At 29.8% G+C, this 22,961-nt stretch overlaps 1 pseudogene; it reads left to right on the top strand.

The window, feature by feature from the left end:
• Nucleotides 1-2,439: 2,439 nt before the first annotated feature.
• On the top strand, nt 2,440-6,874 carry LOC113367279 (annotated as a pseudogene).
• The last annotated feature ends 16,087 nt before the right edge of the window (nt 6,875-22,961 follow it).

Raw genomic sequence — 22,961 nt, 5'->3', positions numbered from 1 at the left:
ATTACATTTCTAAATCGTTAGACATGAATTCTTTACCCGTGTCGGTCTGCAATATTTTAAATTTCAAATCAGTATATACCTCTTTTTAAAGTTTAGTATTTTATAAGTATAATCACTATGATTCTTTCATTTTGGAAATCTCAAGCATATGCAGCCACCCTCTCTCCGGGAAACGAAGTTTGTATAAAATATCCACTTTTTTAGATTTTTGTCATTTTTCTTGCACACTAAACAGTTCTTCAAAATTTTACCTGAAGTGTATTTCTTGATGTTGATATATTACTTCTTTAATTAATAATATATCGAATTTTTTTCCGATGAACATATATCAGTTGTGTTGAACAATTAATTTAAATTCGACATTACACGTGTATTCCATTAGTTTTATTGTTATAAACGTTTTATTGTTAATTTCATATGTATAAATAATAGAATTATTAATACAATCGATAACAATTAATAACAAGATAAAAAAAGAAAAGGACTGTACTGACGAGCAAACTAGAACAAGACAAAAAGTCTTACAAAAAGGGCGTTCCTGAAAAGGACAAGAAGTTCTATGATTTTTAGAAATTCACTAAAGGTTGGAATAAAGTATTAGGCGTTCTTGAGACGTACACAATATGTAATAATTTAAATAATTGCAGGTATAAGTTTGTTTAAAGATACCAATTTGGCCATCACAGTTTGAGGATTCTTTGCGTGTGAACAATTCTAACATGGCGGCAATGTGGCCAACATTGACATGACGATTATTTTGACGTACAAAATAAACTTTCTATTATTTACATTACATTAAAATAGACATTATACATAAATGGAGTAATTTATAAAAATAAAAGTAATTTATAAAAATATTCCTGTTGAGATGATAAGATTGAAGATGATTATCAAAACCATATCAAAACATTTCTTTCTAAAATGTTACGACGGGAAAAATTCCTAACCTTATGCTGCAAGTATCACCTTAAATTAGTTAAATTTAATATCATTGATTAAAATACATGATTAATTAGTACACAACTGTTTTCTCTGTTATAATCAGGTAAAATATCTAATCATGTCAGAAGAAAAAACTACCTCGATTAAAATTGAACCACTAGAATATTCAGCAGAAGATCCTCAAAATGAAGAGGATATTAAGTCTGAATCTTGTTCAGAGAATGGAGAAACATGTCTGGAAAGATTTATGAATTCTAAAATAACTGTAGAGGAAGAAATCAAACAGGAATTAATGCAGGCTCCTATAAACCCTTTCGTATGCACAATATGTGATAATGCATTTGCTTTAAGACACCATTTAGATCGACTCATAACAGAGAACTGCCAGTTCATGCCGGAGAACTTCTTTTGAAGTGCAAAATATGCAACAGAGACTTCCATTCATCAAAAGGTTTGAAACGACATATGTACACTCATACAACATATTGCTCATAACAGAGAACAGCCAATTCATTCTGGAGAACTTGCTTGCAAATGCAATATATGTAACAGAAACTTTTGCTCACCAAAAGGTTTGAAACGGCATATGTTCTCTCATACTGGAAAACAGCAACATATCTGCAAAATATGTGATAAAACATTCACACGATTGATTTGATTAGAGAAACACATGCTTATTCATTCTGAAGATCTTCCTTATAACTGTGGAATATGTAACAAACTATTTCGTTCCGTATATAGTTTAAAAAAACATATGACTAATCATTCTGGAAATTTTCTTCAGAAATGTGGAATATGCAATAAATCATTAGCACAATCTGATGCTTTAAATGCACACAAGTTTATCAATTCTAGAGAATTTCCTTATCAATGTGAAACATGTAGCAAATCTCTTCATGCATCAAAAACTTTAAATAACCATAAAGCTCAAAAATATAAAGTATATGAGAGACACTTGGGTGCTCATGTGAAAGCCAGTGAAATATTTATAAACGGTTATTTCTGTAAACCTGCTCTAATTATTGTGATTATTCTAGTATTGTTCAAATTGATGTACACATTTATATATTGATCATAAGCTTTTAGGACATACAAGCACTTGGTTGTGCATTATAATTAATTTAATTACAGATTTTTTAGTGATATCAGTTCATGCAACTTGCCTCAAGGCAAAATGCTACTTACATCTAGTAGTTTTAGTTAAATTATATATCGATTTTATTAGCAATAATATGTTATTTAATGTCTCTTACTGTGATTGTTAATTTTAAATTTGCCTCATTTACAAATTTTCGTTATATTGTTCTTGTGTTGGCAGCATGTATACATTACGATTTTCATTGTTATGACATGACAGAATTGGCATCACTGGAAGGCTTTTGATATCAACATTCAACAAGACGTTTGTAACCTAGAAGCAAACTTTGCAATAATAATGTTTAATAAATTTATTTTTTAATATTAAATTTGTATATTTAAGTTTTAATTTAGTCAAAAATGAAGAAAGAACGTTCAGTGGATAATTCCAGACCGTTTAAATTATAAGTAGTCGACCAAGTTTTCATTTGCAGGTGTTTAGATATATAAATTCATTAAAAATATTTATTTTACAGCTCATCAAATATTAAGTTTGACTGGTATTAGCTTCGAGAGGAAGAGCATAATTGTAAATATTAAATACAAATAATTTTCACTTTATTTTATCAAACTACAAAAATTTGTGTACTCATTTTTATAATAGGGCTTCGTGGAATTGACAATAGTACCTTTGAAAGACAATTTGAGAAGCATTAAACTAAATGCTAAGCAATGTAGAATTTATAGAGTCACATTAGGCGATTGTGAGGCTACTTTTCAATATTTTGATCCCTTTTTGGATATCTGCAAAAATGATTCAAAGACGTAAGTTGTTCTATGTTTTTACCCATAATTATCAATTTCTACTAGTAGGATTGTTGATAAATATCCTTTCTATTACCAGGAGGTCTTTGGAGGTATTTTCCAAGTGTCACTTAGCGGCTGCTCAAAATATAGATCCTGATTGTAATGCAGGAGAATTATTTATCAATGTGCCCCATGAAGCAAGCCATCTCATTGGTGAAGGTAGAGGTTTAAGAGTTGGAATAGAATTTTCTTTAGAGCAACCTCAAGGTGGCTTGCATTTTGTTGTGCCTGAAACTGAAAGCACCATGGAAGAGGTTTGTGAAAGAAAATCACAATATAACTGGCAGTATTTTTATGATTGTTTTTTTTTGGAGGGCAGCTCATATGTACACCTATGCACATGAAAACTCATCAAGACTCTGGTTTCCTTGCGTGGATTCTTATGCAGAGCCTTGTACTTGGAGTCTTGAGTTTACTGTTGACGCAGCAATGACAGCTGTCTCTTGTGGTGATCTTGTAGAAATTACTATGACGCCTGATATGAGGAGGAAGACTTACCATTATGTTTTAAATACACCTGCTTGTGCTCCTAATATTGCTTTAGCTGTTGGGTATGGACTAGATATATCAATATTGTATTATTTATCAATAACTTTGTGCTTTTTTTTTCATTCTAGACCTTTTGAAACTTATGTGGACCCCCATATGCACGAAGTGACCCACTTTTGTCTACCACAACTAATGCCATTATTGAAGAACTCTGTTCGATATATGCATGAAGCTTTTGAGTTTTATGAGGAAACTTTAGCTACAAGATATCCATATCCTTGTTATAAGCAAGTTTTTGTTGATGAGGTGAATAAAGTTTCTTTAGAATTTAATTTAATTTATAGATTGTAAAATAAATCCCCTTTTATTCTTTTTAGACTGTTCAAGATGTAGCTGCCTACACTACCATGAGCATTCTGAGTACTCATTTGCTTCATTCCATAGCTATAATTGATCAAACTTATATAACCAGGAAAGCAATGTCTCGAGCAATAGCTGAACAATTCTTTGGCTGCTTCATTACAATGCAGAGCTGGTCTGACACCTGGCTCAATAAAGGAATTGCTGAATATCTATGTGGGTTGTACTCGAAGAAATGTTTTGGAAATAATGATTACAGAGAGTGGGTTAGACAGGAATTGTTGGATGTAAGTAACAGATTATGTTGTCATATTACTTTGATGTATTATTTTACATTGTTCTGGCTTTTAGGTTGTGGCTTATGAAGAACAGTATGGTGGTATAGTTTTGGATCCCAGCCAAGCGCCTGCACCTCTTCCTGTTGCCGCTGCCTCTGGCACATCTCCTGTAACAGGTGCTGGAGGGCCCCAAGGACGAGGAGACAATCACCATGCTACAGTGGCTCAAAATAATGGACAGAATGTACACCATTTCCCTACCAGAAGTCTGCATACTATGTCACCAAAGTATATACAGGTATATGATCACACGCATTTTATTAATGTTGGATGCATTTTATTAATGCATTTTTTAGGCAATGAGAAAAAAGGCTCATTTAGTCATTAGAATGTTGGAACATCGGATTGGTCAAGAATTACTGCTGCAAGTGTTTAACAAACAATTAGCTTTGGCTACGAATGCTTCTACACAGAAAATTGGTAAAATACATTTAATTAACTTATTACATATTATGATTTTTGTTTATATTCTTATATTTAAGGCAGTGGATTATGGCATCATATGCTAATTTCTACAAATGTCTTCACAAAAGCTATATTTACTGTTACCGGCAAAGATATGGCTGTTTTTGTTGATCAGTGGGTGAGGACTGGTGGACATGCCAGATTTTCGCCGACATCAGTTTTTAATAGGAAAAGGTAATAATCAGAAATCTTGCCATCTGTTTTCTGCATTAATTAAAAAGTAAATGAATTTTCTCAATTTAATTCCTTTTTAGAAATACTGTAGAGTTGGAAATTGGACAGGATGCAGTTAGTCAAAGAGGTATTAGAAAATATGTTGGTCCATTGCTAGTTACTTTGCAAGAACTTGATGGAACTTTTAAACATACTTTACAAATTGAAAATACAGTTGTTAAAGCTGACATTACTTGTCATTCCAAGAGTCGTAGAAATAAAATGAAAAAGATTCCTTTGTGTACAGGAGAAGAAGTTGATATGGATTTGAGCGCTATGGAGTAAGTAAAGTAAAGTTATATTTTTGGCTTTTATATCCATATTGATATATTTTTTCTTTTACAGTGATTCTCCAGTTCTCTGGATTCGCCTGGATCCTGAGATGACTCTTCTTACTTAGATCAACTCAAATCGACCAGCCAGATTACCAATGGCAGTGTCAGTTGAGACATGAGCGCGATGTTATTGCTCAGATGGAAGCGATTGATGCATTGGAACGCTACCCAACTCCTGCCTCGCGAATGGCTTTGACTGTCACTATTGAGAATGAACAAGCATTTTATAAAGTTCGATGCAAAGCTGCTGACAAAGGTGAGAACAAATATATTAGTGCGAGATGGAATTAAATGTATTACATGGTTTTAGGTGGCCAATGCAATGGTTTTCACTTGGGCAGGGCCTCCAGCCATGTTGGCTATTTTCAGAAAAATGTTTGGGTCTTTTTCAGCTGCTCATATCATTCGGCAGAATAATTTTACTGATTTTCAACACTATTTCCTCAAAAAACTATACCTGTTGCAATGGCAGGTGAATGACATTCAAAATTGTTTTCAAACAATATTTGTGATTGTCATAAATGTATATAGGGTGTCCCAGAACTCAACATCAAGCCGTAATGGGGTGATAGTATTGACTAACTGTCCTGGAAAAGATTAAACAAAAAAATATCTCAAGTTATTTGAAAATTATGAGCTTTTAAGTACAAATTAGAGCTTTGGTAAAATTGTGACCATTTTTCGTATATCGTATTACTTTTCTTCATTTATACTTTTAATTTATTCATGACAAGTTAGGTCAATACTATCACCCTGTTTGGGGTTGATGTTGGGTTTTGGGGCACCCGTATAAGTAACACTGTCAATTTTTATTTCCACAAGTCTCAGAAATGCTCATGGCATTTGTGCTCATGGTGTAATAAGATTTTTAATAGAACTATTCAAATACAATGATAATTTAAAAAATCATTACTCAGATTGTTACTATAGAACAACAGGGGAACAGTTTGGGAAACAGTTACACCAGTTGTTTCTATGGTGCACCAGGTTAGAATAATTGATATATATATATATATATATATATATATATATATATATATACTTAATATTCATTTATTTATCATTATAATATACGTTTTCACTATCTGCCACAATCTGACACAAAACTGGTTTTGGAAGAAATCACAAGAATGGTAAATTTAGAAAAGGTTCTGCCTTATTATAAAAACACAGTATCCGTGTCTGGCTTGAAAGTTATCAGAAAATTACAAAAATATGGGCATTTGCCAAGCAGGCCTACATTATTTAAGGCATATGCAGAATATGGACAGTATATAGGTAGTTTCAAATTGTCAATGATTGATTTATTATAAAACACATTTTTACATTTTGTCTTTCCTCAGATGTTCGATTGGCAGCTCTAGAATTCCTGGTGGATTTTGTTCGAGTTGATGGCAGGCGAGATGACTTGAACAAACTTTCAGATGTAGTAGAGACAGATAGAGACCCAGGGGTCAGACATGCTCTCGTTAGAATGCTAATTGATAAACCGCCTTTTGTAACAGGCATAGGTGGGATACGAAGGATTTGTTAGAAAGAATTTGGAATAATATCAAGTAAGATTAGATTTGTATATAATACATAACTCTGCAACGGTTAATGTTTATTTATATTTTTAGTGGCATGTTGTCTCATGATACAAGATTACGTTGTGATCTGGTAGATTTATATTTTGCATTGTATGGATCTAGAAGACCTCAATGTCTTCAAAGCAATGAAATGTCTAACTTGGTTAAACCTCAACGAGTATCAAATTCTAGGCCTAGAAGTCCACATTTTGGAGGAGAGGTAAAATAAAATAAGCATTATCTCTTAAAGCAAATTGCTGGAACTTCATATATAGTAATTTAAAAGTTTTAAAAGCTTTAAAGTTTTAAAAGCTTTATGAAAACTAGACTTTCCAACTTTAGAATATTTTGATTTTTTTATTATTTATTTTTAAAATATAAAAAACTTAGAAAACTGCATTGTCTACAACATCCCCTTACACATTTATACTGTTCAACACACAGAAATCTAAATATACTTACTTAATATAAAATTTTGTACCTGCCACATTTTACTTCAGTACTTCTAATATTATTCTTAGTATTCAAAACCAAATATCTCTTAAACCGGTTAGTTTAACAAAAATTTGCAAAATACAAAAAATATGCATAATTCAATTGCCTACAACATCTCCTTACACATTTAAACCTTATAACACAAACAAATCAAAATAAACATACTTATATAAAATTTTGTATCTAACATATTTTACTTCAGTACTTCTAATATTATTTTTAATATTCAGAACCAAATATCTCTTAAACAAATTACGCTAACTAAAATTTGCTACATATAAAAATCTTAGAAAATTGTATTGCCAACAAGTTCTTCTTACACATTCATACCTAAAAACAAAATTTACAAGTTCAAAACGATTTTTGACCAAAACATCATCTTTTTACAATTTTACACAAACTTCAGCACGTTTTGACTTAACAAAACATTAATATCTTCAAAAACTACTAAAAACAATCAATAATTACTTACTACATAAGTTATTCTTAATTCAACCAACGATTTTAACAATGTCCACTTTATATAATTGTATATATATCACGAAATTAATATATAAATTAAATTACATACAATTATAATAAAAATATTGTTTTTTATAAAAATAAAAAATAAATTTTGAAAAATATGTATGTATACTTCTTCCTTATTCATATATACATAAATAAAAAAAACTGCATCCAAAAATATCAAATTTCAACGATTTTACAGATGTCCCACTTAAAACCGGTACGCCAAATTTGCACTCAACCTGGATCTAGGCCTCGTTTTAGGTTAAGTGCAAATTGGGCGTACCGGTTTTAAATGGGACAGCTGTAAAATCGTTGAAAATTGATATTTTTGGATGCAGTTTTTTTTAATAATGTATGTATATATGTATAAGGAACAATTGTACATAAATATTTTTTTAGAATTTGTGCGATATTTTGATAAAAAAACTACATTTTTTATTATAATTGCATGTAATTTAGTTTATGTATATAAATTTGGAGTTACATATTGAATTATTCGAATGTATTTTTGTTATTTTTTATATTACTAACGTTTCGAGGATATCAAATGTTGCCTTCATTAGAAACTATTATACAAATGTATCTATATTATTATACAATTTATGTATCTACACAGGGTAATGTTTAGGGCAAAATGCACTTTCCTTGTTTACCCCAAACTTAATATACACTAATTAACGTTTTAGTACTTCCCTAAAATTCAGGAGTTTAGTTCAGGAGATGACCATGTGCATTTGCCAAACTACGATTGCATTTGTTTATAAATAAATGATTATTAATCATTTTAATAACAAAGATAAGGAAAGAAAAAATAAATAGTGCGCAAATGTGAAGCAGGGATAAATTTGGTATTATTTATTAAACTTGTCTAATATATGTAGATTAAGTTTGTTTTATAATAAATTTATTTATATTTAGTATTATTAATTTTATCAACAAATTGTAAAGAAAGTATAAACAATAAATTATTTATATACTTTTTATATATAAAATGATTCATTAACAAATCATATAGTGTTGTACTTAGTTTTTGGTCTGAAAATCTCGTTAAAAATACATTTGGAAAAATGTGTATTGAGACAAAATTATTCAAAATTTCATAAGCTACAAGTTCTGTTCTAACGAAATTTTGTTCTAACTTTAACCGTTGTCCAGATATTTTCAAAAATCTACAAAATTGTCTCGTGACAAAACGTTATGAATGAGAAAATTGCTAAATACAAAATTCCAAAGGCGAATTTAATTTCATAAAATTAAAAAAAAAAACAAACAAGCCAATAGTAATTTTTTCAAGCTAATTATGAAGAAAATTGAACAAACTTTTATAAAAGTCTCAAATGCGAAAAAAAATATAGCATGGTAAAAGATGATTGTAACATATAATCGAGTAATCAATTTCTTACTAAAAGTCCGCAATTGTGATTTGAAAAAAATATTTATGAACAAAATGTTTTTTATTGTATTTTTAAATTGTATCTTTTTACCACGTAACATATATTTGTTATCTGTGATACTATTAACAGATCGTCCTATGCTCAACTCAATATATCGAGCAATAAAATGAATTTAAAATGGACTTTGCTGAGATAAATATATAATGAGTTTAGTTTCAAAACTTAAGTAATAAATAGCGGCATTATAATTATTTTTAATACATCATCAAATTGATCATATGTTATTTTCGAAAATACGCTTTGCTAACTTTTTTTAAGTAAAAATTTGATTTTTACTATAATTATAGTAATCGCGAAAAAATCGAAAATGAACATTTTTATATATAGTATAATAATTTTTGCGAAGGCACGTCTAGCGGTTTCAGAGATGAGTGAAAAAAGTGAAAAAGTGCCATCTGGCGGTCAAAAATGATCATTAGACAAATGCATATCAAATTATCAGATATGTTATAGAAATTTTAATCCGTTAGACTGCGATGCGATGCTTACGATATTTTTTCTCTAAAACAGCCACGCAGCACAATTGCTTTCAAAAAAGTTCAAAATTTTCAGAAAAATTGAAAGTAGGGTAGGGCGGGGCTAGTTGAGCAACTTTTTACTTAAACGGATGTAGCTCCTCAATGAAAAGTCTCAATAAATTGCTATACGGCTTAATGGATTTGTTGTTTATCGCTTAACAAAAGTGTTAAACCTATTTCTTGGCAATAAGTAAAATTTAAAAGTTACAGCTGTTTAAATGCAAAAAGTCAAGTACGCTCAATGTACTCCATGGGCAAGTTGAGCACTAAGAGATTATAATGAAATCATAGGTTCAATGTCGATTAGTGATGAAATAAAATTAGTTTTTAATAACCAGTTCTATGTTAATAGTCTTTATTGATAGAGAAAACAAAACTTATAGTAATTTTCTTTGAATAATTAATCAAAAGTATAATCAACAAAACAATATCGTATCTTAGGGAATATTTTATCATTATATTCAGTATTTTTGTTTAAAATCATTATTTATTTATATTATTACTCATAGACTTAGCTTAAATCTTAAAAATAATAATTAATTTCTGGAAGTTAATGGTAATTGTCTTAGTGACAGAACAAATTTATCAACTATGCTCAACTAACCCCAACTCGGATTTTCAAAATAAAAGTGAGTTTATAAAAAAACCGTGAGAATTATACCCAGAATCTCTGTGCATATTAAAAGTACTATAATTATATGGAAAAATAAAATTTACCTGGTTAAAAATAAATAACATTTGACTAAACCAGACAAAAACTCGTAATGAATGACTTTTTTACTTTTTGGTCTCAAAATAAACAAAACGCCCGTGAGCCTCACTGATTTGTCCAGCGGCCACTAGCGATCGCGGGATGTCTATTTCTCCCAAACCTCTATCTTTCCGCCATATAATGCCTAAACGGAATAGTTTTCGAGATATTTCGATTGCTCAACTTGCTCCTATGCTCAACTAGCCTCGCCCTACCCTACATATAAAAAATTTCGTAATATAAAAAAAATCTAGTTTTTCAGAAAAGTCAAATTTTTTCAGAAATTTCAAAATTCTCAAATATTTTTTTTAGTGTTTTCAAAAAAATTTAAAGGTTTTTTAAAAAAATTAATTTACGGTACGGGAAGTTTCAGCAATTTGCCTTAAGGCACGGTGCCATGCAACCAGTTACAACATTAATCCACGTGGAACAACTGACGGTAGAACTGCTATAATAATCAGAAACATCATGAAGCACTACCAAACCTATAACATTTGTCAGTAAACATTTCATATAAGCAAGTTTCTTCAATAACCAACCCAGAAATAAACTATATCTATATTTACTGTCCACCAAAGCACAAAATTATCTGTGTAATTTAAATGTCTAAAAGTTTAGTTCAAATCACTTGAGTCCAAATTCGTTGCTGAGAGAACTAAAATTCAAAGAAAATTTTGTTTATCGAATCCAAATAAGTGGTATCTATATCACACTTCGTTAAATGGCCATTTAAACCTCTACATTTGGTATTTATAAATTCTAAGGGCAAAAATCTTACCAAAAATAAGCTTTTCAACAGCCAGCGTATAGTGTAACGATAACTCGGATGCCTACATGCTACACCTTATATAAATATGTAATATTTTTCTTTACTTTTTGAATCATTTCTAAATATTGCCAACTATATTAAACGATTTGTTGTAAATCTATATATTATATTATCGTTTAAAGTAAATAAATAGATTTTAACATGGTGTATTGTAATCCACTGCCGTGGACCCCCATTTTTATTTCGTGGACCCCCAAATTTTGTTTTTGCCGCCGTGGACCCCTTAAAAGTTGCCATGGACCCCTGGTGGTCCATATGGACCACTTTGGAAATCACTGATATAAATGATGTAATCGGCAAATTTATTCAGAATTGAATAATTTACAATGTTGTTTTGCAACTCAACTGGCTATACTTTAATATAATACGAAAAAAATGAAAATTAGTGTGAAGTTCTAGTTAAACTAGTTGGTTTGGTATTTAGCCTTGAGGCAAGTTACATGAACTTCCCGAAATGTGTAAATAATCGACTTAATCAAAAAAATGGGTAAATAATATACTTCATTAATCCTACTTTAAAAAAAACGATAATAATTTTAGCAAACTTTGACGAATTTTTAAAATTAAACTACTTGTCGTTAGGCCGTAATATTACAGTAAGTTCTATAAGACCATGATGTATATCGCCAAAAAAATTTCCATGAAAATCGGCTTAAATTTTTTTTTCAACAGTTAATTACAAGAAAACGGCTCGGTAGATTTTCACCTAAAATTAATCAGTACCATTCCCAACTAATATCTTTCGAACAGTTTTTGATATTTTAAAATCGGTTCGGTAGGATGAGCTTAAATGTCGACAAAAATTTAACACTTTTTTTCAACAGTTAATTACAAGAAAACGGCTCGGTGGATTTTCACCTAAAATTAATCAGTATCATTCCCAACTAATATCTTTCGAACAGTTTTCGATATTTTAAAATCGGTTCGGTAGGATGAGCTTAAATGTCGACGAAAATTTAACACTTTTTTTCAACAGTTAATTACAAGAAAACGGCTCGGTAGATTTTCACCTAAAATTAATCAGTATCATTCCCAACTAATATCTTTCGAACAGTTTTTGATATTTTAAAATCGGTTCGGTAGGATGAGCTTAAATGTCGACGAAAATTTAACACTTTTTTTCAACAGTTAATTACAAGAAAACGGCTCGGTAGATTTTCACCTAAAATTAATCAGTATCATTCCCAACTAATATCTTTCGAACAGTTTTTGATATTTTAAAATCGGTTCGGTAGGATGAGCTTAAATGTCGACGAAAATTTAACACTTTTTTTCAACAGTTAATTACAAGAAAACGGCTCGGTAGATTTTCACCTAAAATTAATCAGTACCATTCCCAACTAATATCTTTCGAACAGTTTTTGATATTTTAAAATCGGTTCGGTAGGATGAGCTTAAATGTCGACGAAAATTTAACACTTTTTTTCAACAGTTAATTACAAGAAAACGGCTCGGTAGATTTTCACCTAAAATTAATCAGTATCATTCCCAACTAATATCTTTCGAACAGTTTTTGATTTTTTAAAATCGTTCGGTAGGATGAGCTTAAATGTGGACGAAAAGTTTTTTTCAAATTACAAAGAAACGGCTTGGCAGATCGTTGCACAAAACTGACAAACGATAGTCCTCACCGAAATACATCAAATGGCTTTTAAATTTCTAAAATCGGTTTAGGCGTTTTTGAGAAAACGTCGATCAAAAGTCTAATTTTGACAAATGCCAAAAAGACCATACTGATTTTTGCAAACTTTGACGAATTTTTAAAGCTGAACCAGTTGTCGTAGGACCGTAATATTTTAGTATGATCTAGAAGACTATGGTATCTATCGTCAAAAAAATAATCATAAAAATCGTCGAAATTTTTTTTTAAAAAACTTTATTACAAGAAAACGGCCCGGCCGATCTCTACCAAAAACTAATCAGCACGATTCCCAACCAATATCTTTCGAACGGTTTTTGAATTTTCAAAATCGATTCAGAATTGCGGGCTAAAACGTAGACGAAAAATTTTTCACTTTTCTGCCATTTATAAAGAAACGGCTTGGCCGATCGTCGCACAAAACTGACAAACAATAGTTCTCGTCGAGATACATCGAATGGCTTTTAAATTTTTGAAATCGACCCAGCCGTTTTCGAGAAAACGTCGATTTACGACAAAAAATCTGTTCACATACACACACACACACACACACACACACACACATACTTTTTCCAAATTTGGTCTCATTCGATTCAGAATGGCTTGAAACGTCGAGAAAACATAAAATTAGCGAATCGGGTTTTTTGATGAAAACATAAACTTCTCCTTCGGGAAGTTAATAAGTGACTAGTTAAAAGGTAAGGAACTCTGTTGATTTTTAAGTTTTTTTAGTATAATATTCGTAATGTGGTCGTCGAGACCTTTTATTTGATACCCCACATGCAATTTTACTTTTTGGAACATTTTGACCCACTGTGCTGTATATAGTACGAAAAAACTTCGAATCGACTTCGACTTCGACTTCGACTCGACTCGTTTGCGCACATATTTATTGAAACTCTTGTAACTTTTAAACCCTCCAATTTATGTGAATGATGTATTCGGCGAATTTGTACACAATTAAATTATCTAAAATATTGTCTGATATTGTAATGTTCTACAGTAACTCGACATACTCTAAAATAGCGCTCAAAATGAACAATCATTAGATTATTGTTAAATGTATAGAGTACGGAACCCTATTGTTTTTTAAGGTCTATAACTATGATATTCGTGATGTGCTCGTCGAGACCTTTCATTTGATACCCTACAAGCATTTTAACCATATAAAACTTTTTGACCCACTGTACTGTATATAGTACGACGCGATTCGAATCGACATCGACTCGACTCGTTGTTGCATTTATTTATTAAATCTCTTGTAACTTCTGAACAAATTAATTAATTTGAATGATGTATTTGAAACATTTATTCAAAATTGAATGATTTACGATACCTTCTTACAATATAAGACCCTACATCAACTCGGTATACTTTAAAATGCAATTGAAAACGTGTAAATGACTTTTAAAACAATAAAGTGCAGGCTGTATAAGATGTTTTATAGTACACAACTAATTTAACTGTATATTTAAGTAACGGAAGTTTTTTAGACTTGCATACTACATTAGAGAAAAACGCAGATAATTTCATTATCTTTTAACTTGCTAAAGATAGTTTTAAGATAAATTAGATAATTTAGGAGTTAACTGTAAAACTATAGAAAAATGTACCACAGATTTTTTGTAGTTGTTATAAGAATAAATAAAGTATACATGTACTTTGCGCTTACATTACGTGTAACTTTTGAATTATTAGTACGATTTATTTACTATATTTGGCAAATTTGTTCAAAATTAAATTATAAAAAACACGTTTTAACAATACAAGACCCTACAGCAAATCGGTATACTTTAAAATTCAATTTAACGCTTTGCAGCAATCTATTTAAAGTACTTTTATTTATTACATTTTTTAACGTCATAAATATTTGCAGGGTTTTATATATATACTAGATGACCCGACAGACGTTGTCCTGTACCCACCTCTACGTTTTTTAATATCCTATACTAATACTTATACCGTTCAGTTGAAAATAATCATTATTGTTTTTTGAGTTACTATTTACACCAATATATGAGTGATGTTAAATGTAGTACTGTTTCAAATAAAATGATTATTCTCAATTCCCACAGTTAACACTTTAATTATCCTTTTAACAAATATTAAAATATGTTCAATAAAATTATATATTAAAAATTATACACTGCGATTTATAGAGCAAATTTATTTATAATAGCTCAATTTATTTTATTGAATTTAAGAGTTATACAATATTTTTAGACATACCTGTAGATGTGGATGTTTAAATGAATGATTTTTTGTTTATTCACGGCTAAAACATTGATTTTCTAAATTTATCACCATGTATTTATTGTCATAGCATAGATACACGTGTTGAAAATTGAAATCTTTTAAAAAGTATAACAAATTCAGAAAAAATTAATATATAGCATGCGGTCAAGGTACAATATCATCTTGAATTTTTCTACCCAAAATAATTGCTTCAATAATGTTGCCTACAATTTTCATAATTTCGTACCATATTTTAACTGGCTTTTAGTATTTTAATATCTAAATTGCATTTTTCACACTAATAATTCAATATACATTATTACTTAAGCTCATATTTGAAGTGAATTAATTTGTCAAATTTTGTTCACATGTGCTCTAGTCAACCTACTATCAACAAAATTATTGCAGTAAATGGAGAGGAAAAAAGCGTATGCCCAGCTAATCTTAATCTAAAGTTGAGAAGTGAAAACAATTTGCATTTCGTCACTACCCCCGCATTAATTGGATTATAACTCTTTTAATTTTGATTTTATCATAAGTTGTAATATACTATTTTAAAGGTGATTAAATGAGCTACAACTTTCTCTATTATAAGTTTTGCCAAATAAGTGGTATCTATATCACACTTCGTTAAATGGCCATTTAAACCTCTACATTTGGTATTTATAAATTCTAAGGGCAAAAATCTTACCAAAAATAAGCTTTTCAACAGCCAGCGTATAGTGTAACGATAACTCGGATGCCTACATGCTACACCTTATATAAATATGTAATATTTTTCTTTACTTTTTGAATCATTTCTAAATATTGCCAACTATATTAAACGATTTGTTGTAAATCTATATATTATATTATCGTTTAAAGTAAATAAATAGATTTTAACATGGTGTATTTTGAAACGGCGGAGGATTAAAGGGCTCGAAAGACACTCTGGTTGGACCACCGCGCACTCTTTAAACAATTAGAACTCTATCAATATTTGTATAACAAAAAAATAATAAAAAGCAATAATCAGTCTGAAAAATACCTTGAATTTTCATATATATACTTTAATACGTATTCTTTCAGAGATATTATAATGAGAAATTGTTTTTTTTTAAATGGATTTTTTTTTATGAAATCATGAGTTTTTTGAAAATCGTTTGTACTAATGTTATGGTATTTTCTAGAATCCATCAAAATCTCTCAAACCAAGCTAATTCTAGATGGAAAACGATTATTTTTAATTTTGGTGGAAATGGCACTCAAAAAGTATTTGATTTAAATGAAAAAAAAACATTGTGTGCGTCTTTTAATTGCATGATAGCTCACTCATTTTACACGCAGAAGTACTTCTTTTAAAGCTTATTTGGAGAACTATAAAAACCCATTTTCATAATTAACTTAATATTGTTCCTAGAACACTGTAAAATAGCGATTTATTAGGATTTTTATTGATATAATTTTGTTCATTACATAATTTTCGTTAAAATGTATATTTTTGAAGATATTAGCAAAAAACGACGAAAAACGCAAAAAAGAAACAAATTTTCAGTAGCCAGTAACTTGAAAAGTATGTACTTTTTTTAAAAACATTATTAAACATTTTTCTTTTATAATTAGTTCTTTTATCCACTGAAACCACTGAAAAGAAATGGCATCCCCCCGGGTAGTGCAAAGGAGTCTAAATTGTTTTCACTTTCGAACTTGAGAGTGAGATGAGCCTAATTCCAAAATTCCAGACGAATTGGAAAACAGTAAAAAAAAGTTCAGACCCAAAGCGCTCCATTGAGTAAATATTCCGTACAAAATGCCAACCAAATAAATTTTTGACACAATGAAACTTCTAAATAATTTTTTGAATAAGTAATTTTTTTTGTATTGTGACTTAGTATAGTAAGGCAAAACGACTGCAAATTGAATACTTTTGAGCGCAATCACTTATGCACTAAGTCTCCTTTGCACGAATTCGTACGGCGAATCTGTTAGCAAAGTGCGCAAACAAAATTATTGCAAGCAAAAGCAAAGCACGCGCAGTTGAGAACACGATTCGCCGTGCGCGTCAGACTGTCAGACGCATGTTATTTTATTTGCATTTTATGTTATTGAAGTAAAACTTCTTTAGGCGCGATATGGGTGTAAAAATTTCTTTAGGCTACACGGGTGTAAATCCGTACAAATGCAACGAAAACGCCAACGTGAAGTTGAACACTACGACGCCGTAAGCGCTGATGTCGCGTAAGTCGAGCGCTAAACCCTATATGAACTTGCATTAATTGAATCATGTTTTTTATGTTATGTCCTCATGGAATAAGACTTTTCTTAGAGAATAAATGTGTCATGGAATATAATAAATTTATATTGAATCTCGTTGAAGACAAAATAATATCTACTGCCACGGATATTTATGTAGGTTGCCATGCGACAGATCAACAATCATACATTCGTCAGCAGTTTCACAAAAATCGGTTATTGATACCGGGGCTTTGCCGTATAAAATAATTTTAGTTCTGAATAAATTTTACATAATAACAACTAATATCGATGTAAGTGATGGCTTAGCTAATGGTTGTGTAGGAAAATTAGTGTACATAGAACGTGGCGATAATGATGAACTTCTACGTTTATGGTTTGAATTTCCTGGTAAGATAGGTAACAAAATTAGGAAAAAAGCTGCACATCATATTCAAACTCTTAATATCAGTAGGACAGCTGTGCCGATTCTCAGGAAATCATATTTGTCAAAAGAAATCATTTTCCTTTAGTGTCTGCTTGTGCACTCACAATACACAAATCACAAGGTGGTACTTTTGATAAAATTGTATATGAATACAATAAAACACATAATCAGCAGCTTCTATATGTTGCATTATCACGAGTTACCAGCATTAATGGATTGTTCATCATTTCTAAAACAACGACAAAAAAATTTATAATGGTAGAAAACGGCCAGCAGGATTAATGGACTTACAAACTGAATTCCAAAGACTTTCAACTTATAGATTAATAACACAAGAAGAAAAATTGAGTGAGATAATAAGTTTGAACGGCATTTCATTGCTTTCCTTTAACTGCCAAAGTTTACGAGCTCATTTGCCTGATCTGCAAGATAAAGTGCTACAACGTTGTACGTTTTTGTTATTTTCGGAAACTTGTATTAATAATGAAGAACGAATTGATATTCAGAACTATTACTGCATTACTCAATACAAACGATCGGACTCAAGAGCAGGTGGTGTAGCTGTCTATCATTCATGTTCAGATACTCTTCATAATGCCACTCCTATGCAGTTTCTTGCGCCAACAATATTACTGGACATTCCTAATGAAATTACACAAGTAGGTGATATTGCAGTTGTCCGCTGTGTGAACACTCAGAATCAAACATTAATTATAGACGTCCTTTAAATTTCTCCCAATAAAAACATATCAAATATTATTAAATTTCTTCATCAGCAGTTACTTCATTTTTCTAATGAGGGTGCAAAACTTTTAAACACTAATCACAACGAGATACCATTAATTCTTGCTGGAGATTTCAATGTCAATTTTCGTTCAGAAGAATCTCAACCATTAATTGATTTTTTAAATAATAAATTTAATTTAACAATGAATAATTCTCCATTTGAATCAACCACAAGATATGGCACGACTATTGATGCAGTTTTCTCCAGAAATGTACATAGTTTACAAAGCAAAATTTATGTCTCTTATTTTAGTTATCACAAACCTATTATATCACATATGAAATATGATAGCAATTAATCTATCGATGTTGTTTTAAACTGTGTTATTGATGTTATGTGATTATTAATAATTGATTTTTAAAATTCAAATATGATGTTGTTTTTTGTTGATTGTAAGCTGAAGGACCAGATAGAATTAGTGGCTCTATCAACCGTTTTAAAATGTAAATATTGATTGATAACAAGTAGATTTACACTTATTTATTTATAGAATATAATTTACACTGTTTGTATGATAAAGTTTTAGTATTGATATAATATTGGAATATTTGAATGTGCATAGCTTGGCGACCGGGTTAAGACTACATTGTTAGTGCCGCCTTCAGGTATCTAGCAGGACCCTTTGTGGTTGAATCTTGAGATGCAAATTGCCTATGCGTCGTTGCAAATGTAATATTTTCTTAGAAAAATATGAGTGCAGCGTTGTCACGTCTAATTTGGCGTGAACAGATGTTTTTTTTATTTTTATCTTAATTGCCTACTCATACAATATTAAAAGTTTTACTTCAATCGCGTGTGATCCTTACGCGCACTCTTTTTTTTATTTATGTTTTATAATTTTTATTTGTCAAAATTTCAGGTTAGATTTTAACCTAGGACAGCCTGATATCAAACAGCAGCGAAGAAATTTGTTTTTATTTGAAAATACAGATCAAAATATCATGTGGCCATTCAGGTCATTGTGACAATGATTTGAAATACATGATCACAATTAAAAATAAAAATTCATAAAAATCTATCAAACATTTTACGATTTTAAATTATGTAAAGGTTCTAAATAAATTGTCTAGTAATAGTATTTAATATATTCTTTTTCCTTCACTAGTTTTTGTTTGAGGCAGGTCCAAAAGTTGCAAGAAATTATTAAAAATAACGAAAAAAATTAAAATAAAATTTCAAAATAATATTTTTACAACGACATTATATCGCATAAAGAAAATTTTTGTCTGTTCACATCTATATTCAATATATAATTTTTTTTCTTGTTTTTTATATAAATTTGAAATGAATATAGTTCAATAAATGGTAAGTAAAATATTGAACATATAATTATTATTAAATTTACAAAATATTTCAAAACAAATATTTGATTATACAATAACGGTATCGACTTTTTTACATTTGCACCTTTCAAAATCAGTGATTTCCAAAGCAAACATTTGCATACATATACATATAATGGTGTATGACACCAAAAAGTACGTATTATTATAATTCACCTACAACAAATATTTCGTTCGTTCCATTATAAAATCGCATTCATTACATAATTGCGAATTATTTGCACAGGCTAATGGCTTCTAACAATATAATAAACGACTCACACAGGACATACACTGACACAGCCAGACAGATTGTGTCTGTCCTAATATTTGCTTTTTAGCAATTATAATGACATTCAATTATTTCATTTCGTTCAACTTTTCGACAAATTGAAATATGAGGTTGAATGAAATAAAATTGTATCCGACGAAATAAATAGTCATTTATTAATTTGATAGTAAATTTTGCATTATTTATTCTGTATCGTCTTAGACTGACTTTATTGGCTGATAAATTTCAAATATATATCTTTCGAGTATTTGTTTTATTTGAAATGAACTCTAACAACGAGTATTTTCCTTATTTTGTGAGATGTAGAGATAAATCATTCTTGTCTTGTTCGAGTGGCAGATAGAAGAATATAAATCTATGTTAACAAGTGCTTTTGGCAAACCAACAGAAACAGGAAAAACATACTACCATATACCACTATATACCACAAGGATATAGTGTCACTTATTTTTACTTTATTTTATTTATTTTCAATGGGAACATAGATAAAAGTTAAGGGTTAAAAATAATCTAACCTAACTCACGAACGTGTGATCATTCAAATAAAATCCAAATAGTTAAAATAAATAGAGGCACTAATTACACTCAATAAAAAATACATATTAGTAAATTATATTAAATACGTACAATATATATTTTTTTTTTAAAAGTACACCGTTTTGAGTGAGTAAATTAGTTATTCTTAAAATACCAAGCGAATTGTTCTAAATATTAAACATTTTATAATTTAATTTACTTAACACTTATCTTGAATACTTTCTCCTAATTTTATTCACTTTACATGTCATAATGAATTTTTTAAAATATATAGAGAAACATTATATGAAATGACTTAATAAAATATGATTTAATATTGTACTACGCTTTTATAAGTCAATTAATATTAAGCAATAATTTATTTATTTTATATAAAATAATAATTGATCATTTTACTATGTTGACTGACCTAATTAATAATAATAATAATTATGTGGCGATATCAAGCAGGCTGGTTTTGATTTGTAAAAAACAATGGGACATGTCATGTATATTTTTGATATCGTAATATTTTCATAGTCAATAAATTTATATTTTTTTTATTATGTTGGGAGTTTCTAATTTAACCCTTTCGACTCGGGAGCCGGACTGCCAGTCGGTACGCTGGCTCGGAATATTATAGTGCTATACTTATCTCTCAACTCGGAATTTTTTTTTTGTATCGAATTTTTTCAAAATGTGGTTATATTGCTTTTAAATATAGTTATTATGATAATAAAATAGAAAATTTTGAAAATTTAAAAAAATGCACTCAAAACCATGCTATATTGTTTAAAAAATCATTTCTTCACAGATCTTTATTAGAATTATGGGGATCATGAGCTAATAAATTAATTTTGTTATATATTTATTTATAAAATTAATAAATCAATCAATAATTGAATGCAATAGTAAATTAATTTAAAAAAAAAAAAATGTAAGTTTAGTTTGCGACGAGTCGCCGCCGACACGATTTGCCGCCGGAGCGGCGGCATCCGAGCTTAACGGTAAAACATATCATGCCGCCGGTGCGGCGGCATCCGAGCGCAATGGTAAAATGACTATGCCGCCGAGTCGAAAGGGTTAATATATTATCATAATCATTACGACTCCCACAATTATAATAAATAATTTCTGATGGTTTGAATTTGATTTAAATATCCCGACAAGTAAGTTATTTCACAACTAATATATAAAAATTATTGTTTTATGCTAGACAAAGTAACAAAGTATGAATTCGTGAGTTAATTAAATAATAGTATGTGTAGCAACTTGCCTGTAGGCAAATCTCGAACAATATTTTGCATGTGATATATCAATGAAAAGGGCTCGAAGAGGGAACACGAATTAGTACTCGTTTTTAGTTATATTTTTTATAACAAAACTAAAAATAATTATTATTAAACTAAATTTCTGACCAAAAAACTAGCAAAGTAGCAATTTGCCGATAGGCAAATCTCAATTATCATGTGACAAATCAACAAAAAGAGCTCAAAATGAGAAATACGAATTTAGTACTGGTTTTTATTTATGATGCCATGGTAAAAATTTGATGTTAATTAAGAGAATGTGCAACTTTCCTTTAGGCAAAACTAGAACACTATTTTGCATGTGACATATCATCATTGAAAAAAGCTCAAAGAGAAGAATACGATTTTAGTATTTGTTATAACAAAATCATTTAATTTAAAAAAAACCTTTATATTAAAATTAATAAAAGCGAAATTTTTGCAACAATGCCACAATTTGGCTATACTATTCTTCTATATTTGTACTTTAATAATAAATAAATACATATACACATACACACACACAATATATTTGTACATTTGCCTCTCATATATACGAGTAGTATAGTAGTAATTGTATTACTCAAATGACATTTCAGATAATTAATCTAGATTTCATCTGAAATCCGTGTTCGCCATTGTTTGTGACCAAATCCATTATTATTCCAATATATAACTATATGTATATGTATATATATATATACATCGAATCAGTTGCAGACAATAGAAAGGTGACAGAGTATTATTTAGTGATGTATTGAAGGGTTTTGGACACAATATAGCTTTATTTGTTTGTACACATCCTACTCTAGACGTCAAATTATCAGAGATGGTCATAATTTGGGGCCACATTTGATAAATCAATATTTTTTATCTTTTTTTTTCGTTATAGTCTAATATTCTTCATATGCAATTTGCACAGCAAATTATTTATATAATCGTTAAAAGTTTAGCCTAACTGTGCAACTAAGGTAGAACAACTTGCCACTAGGCAAAACTAGAACAATATTT

Source organism: Ctenocephalides felis, unplaced genomic scaffold (genome assembly GCF_003426905.1).
Source record: "Ctenocephalides felis isolate EL2017-DRISC unplaced genomic scaffold, ASM342690v1 CF-g0.4_SCAFFOLD_00681, whole genome shotgun sequence".
In the NCBI taxonomy this organism is placed as follows: Eukaryota; Metazoa; Arthropoda; class Insecta; order Siphonaptera; family Pulicidae; genus Ctenocephalides; species Ctenocephalides felis.
The sequence above is the reverse complement of the archived record's forward strand: the minus strand, read 5'-3'. Positions and strand labels throughout refer to the sequence as shown.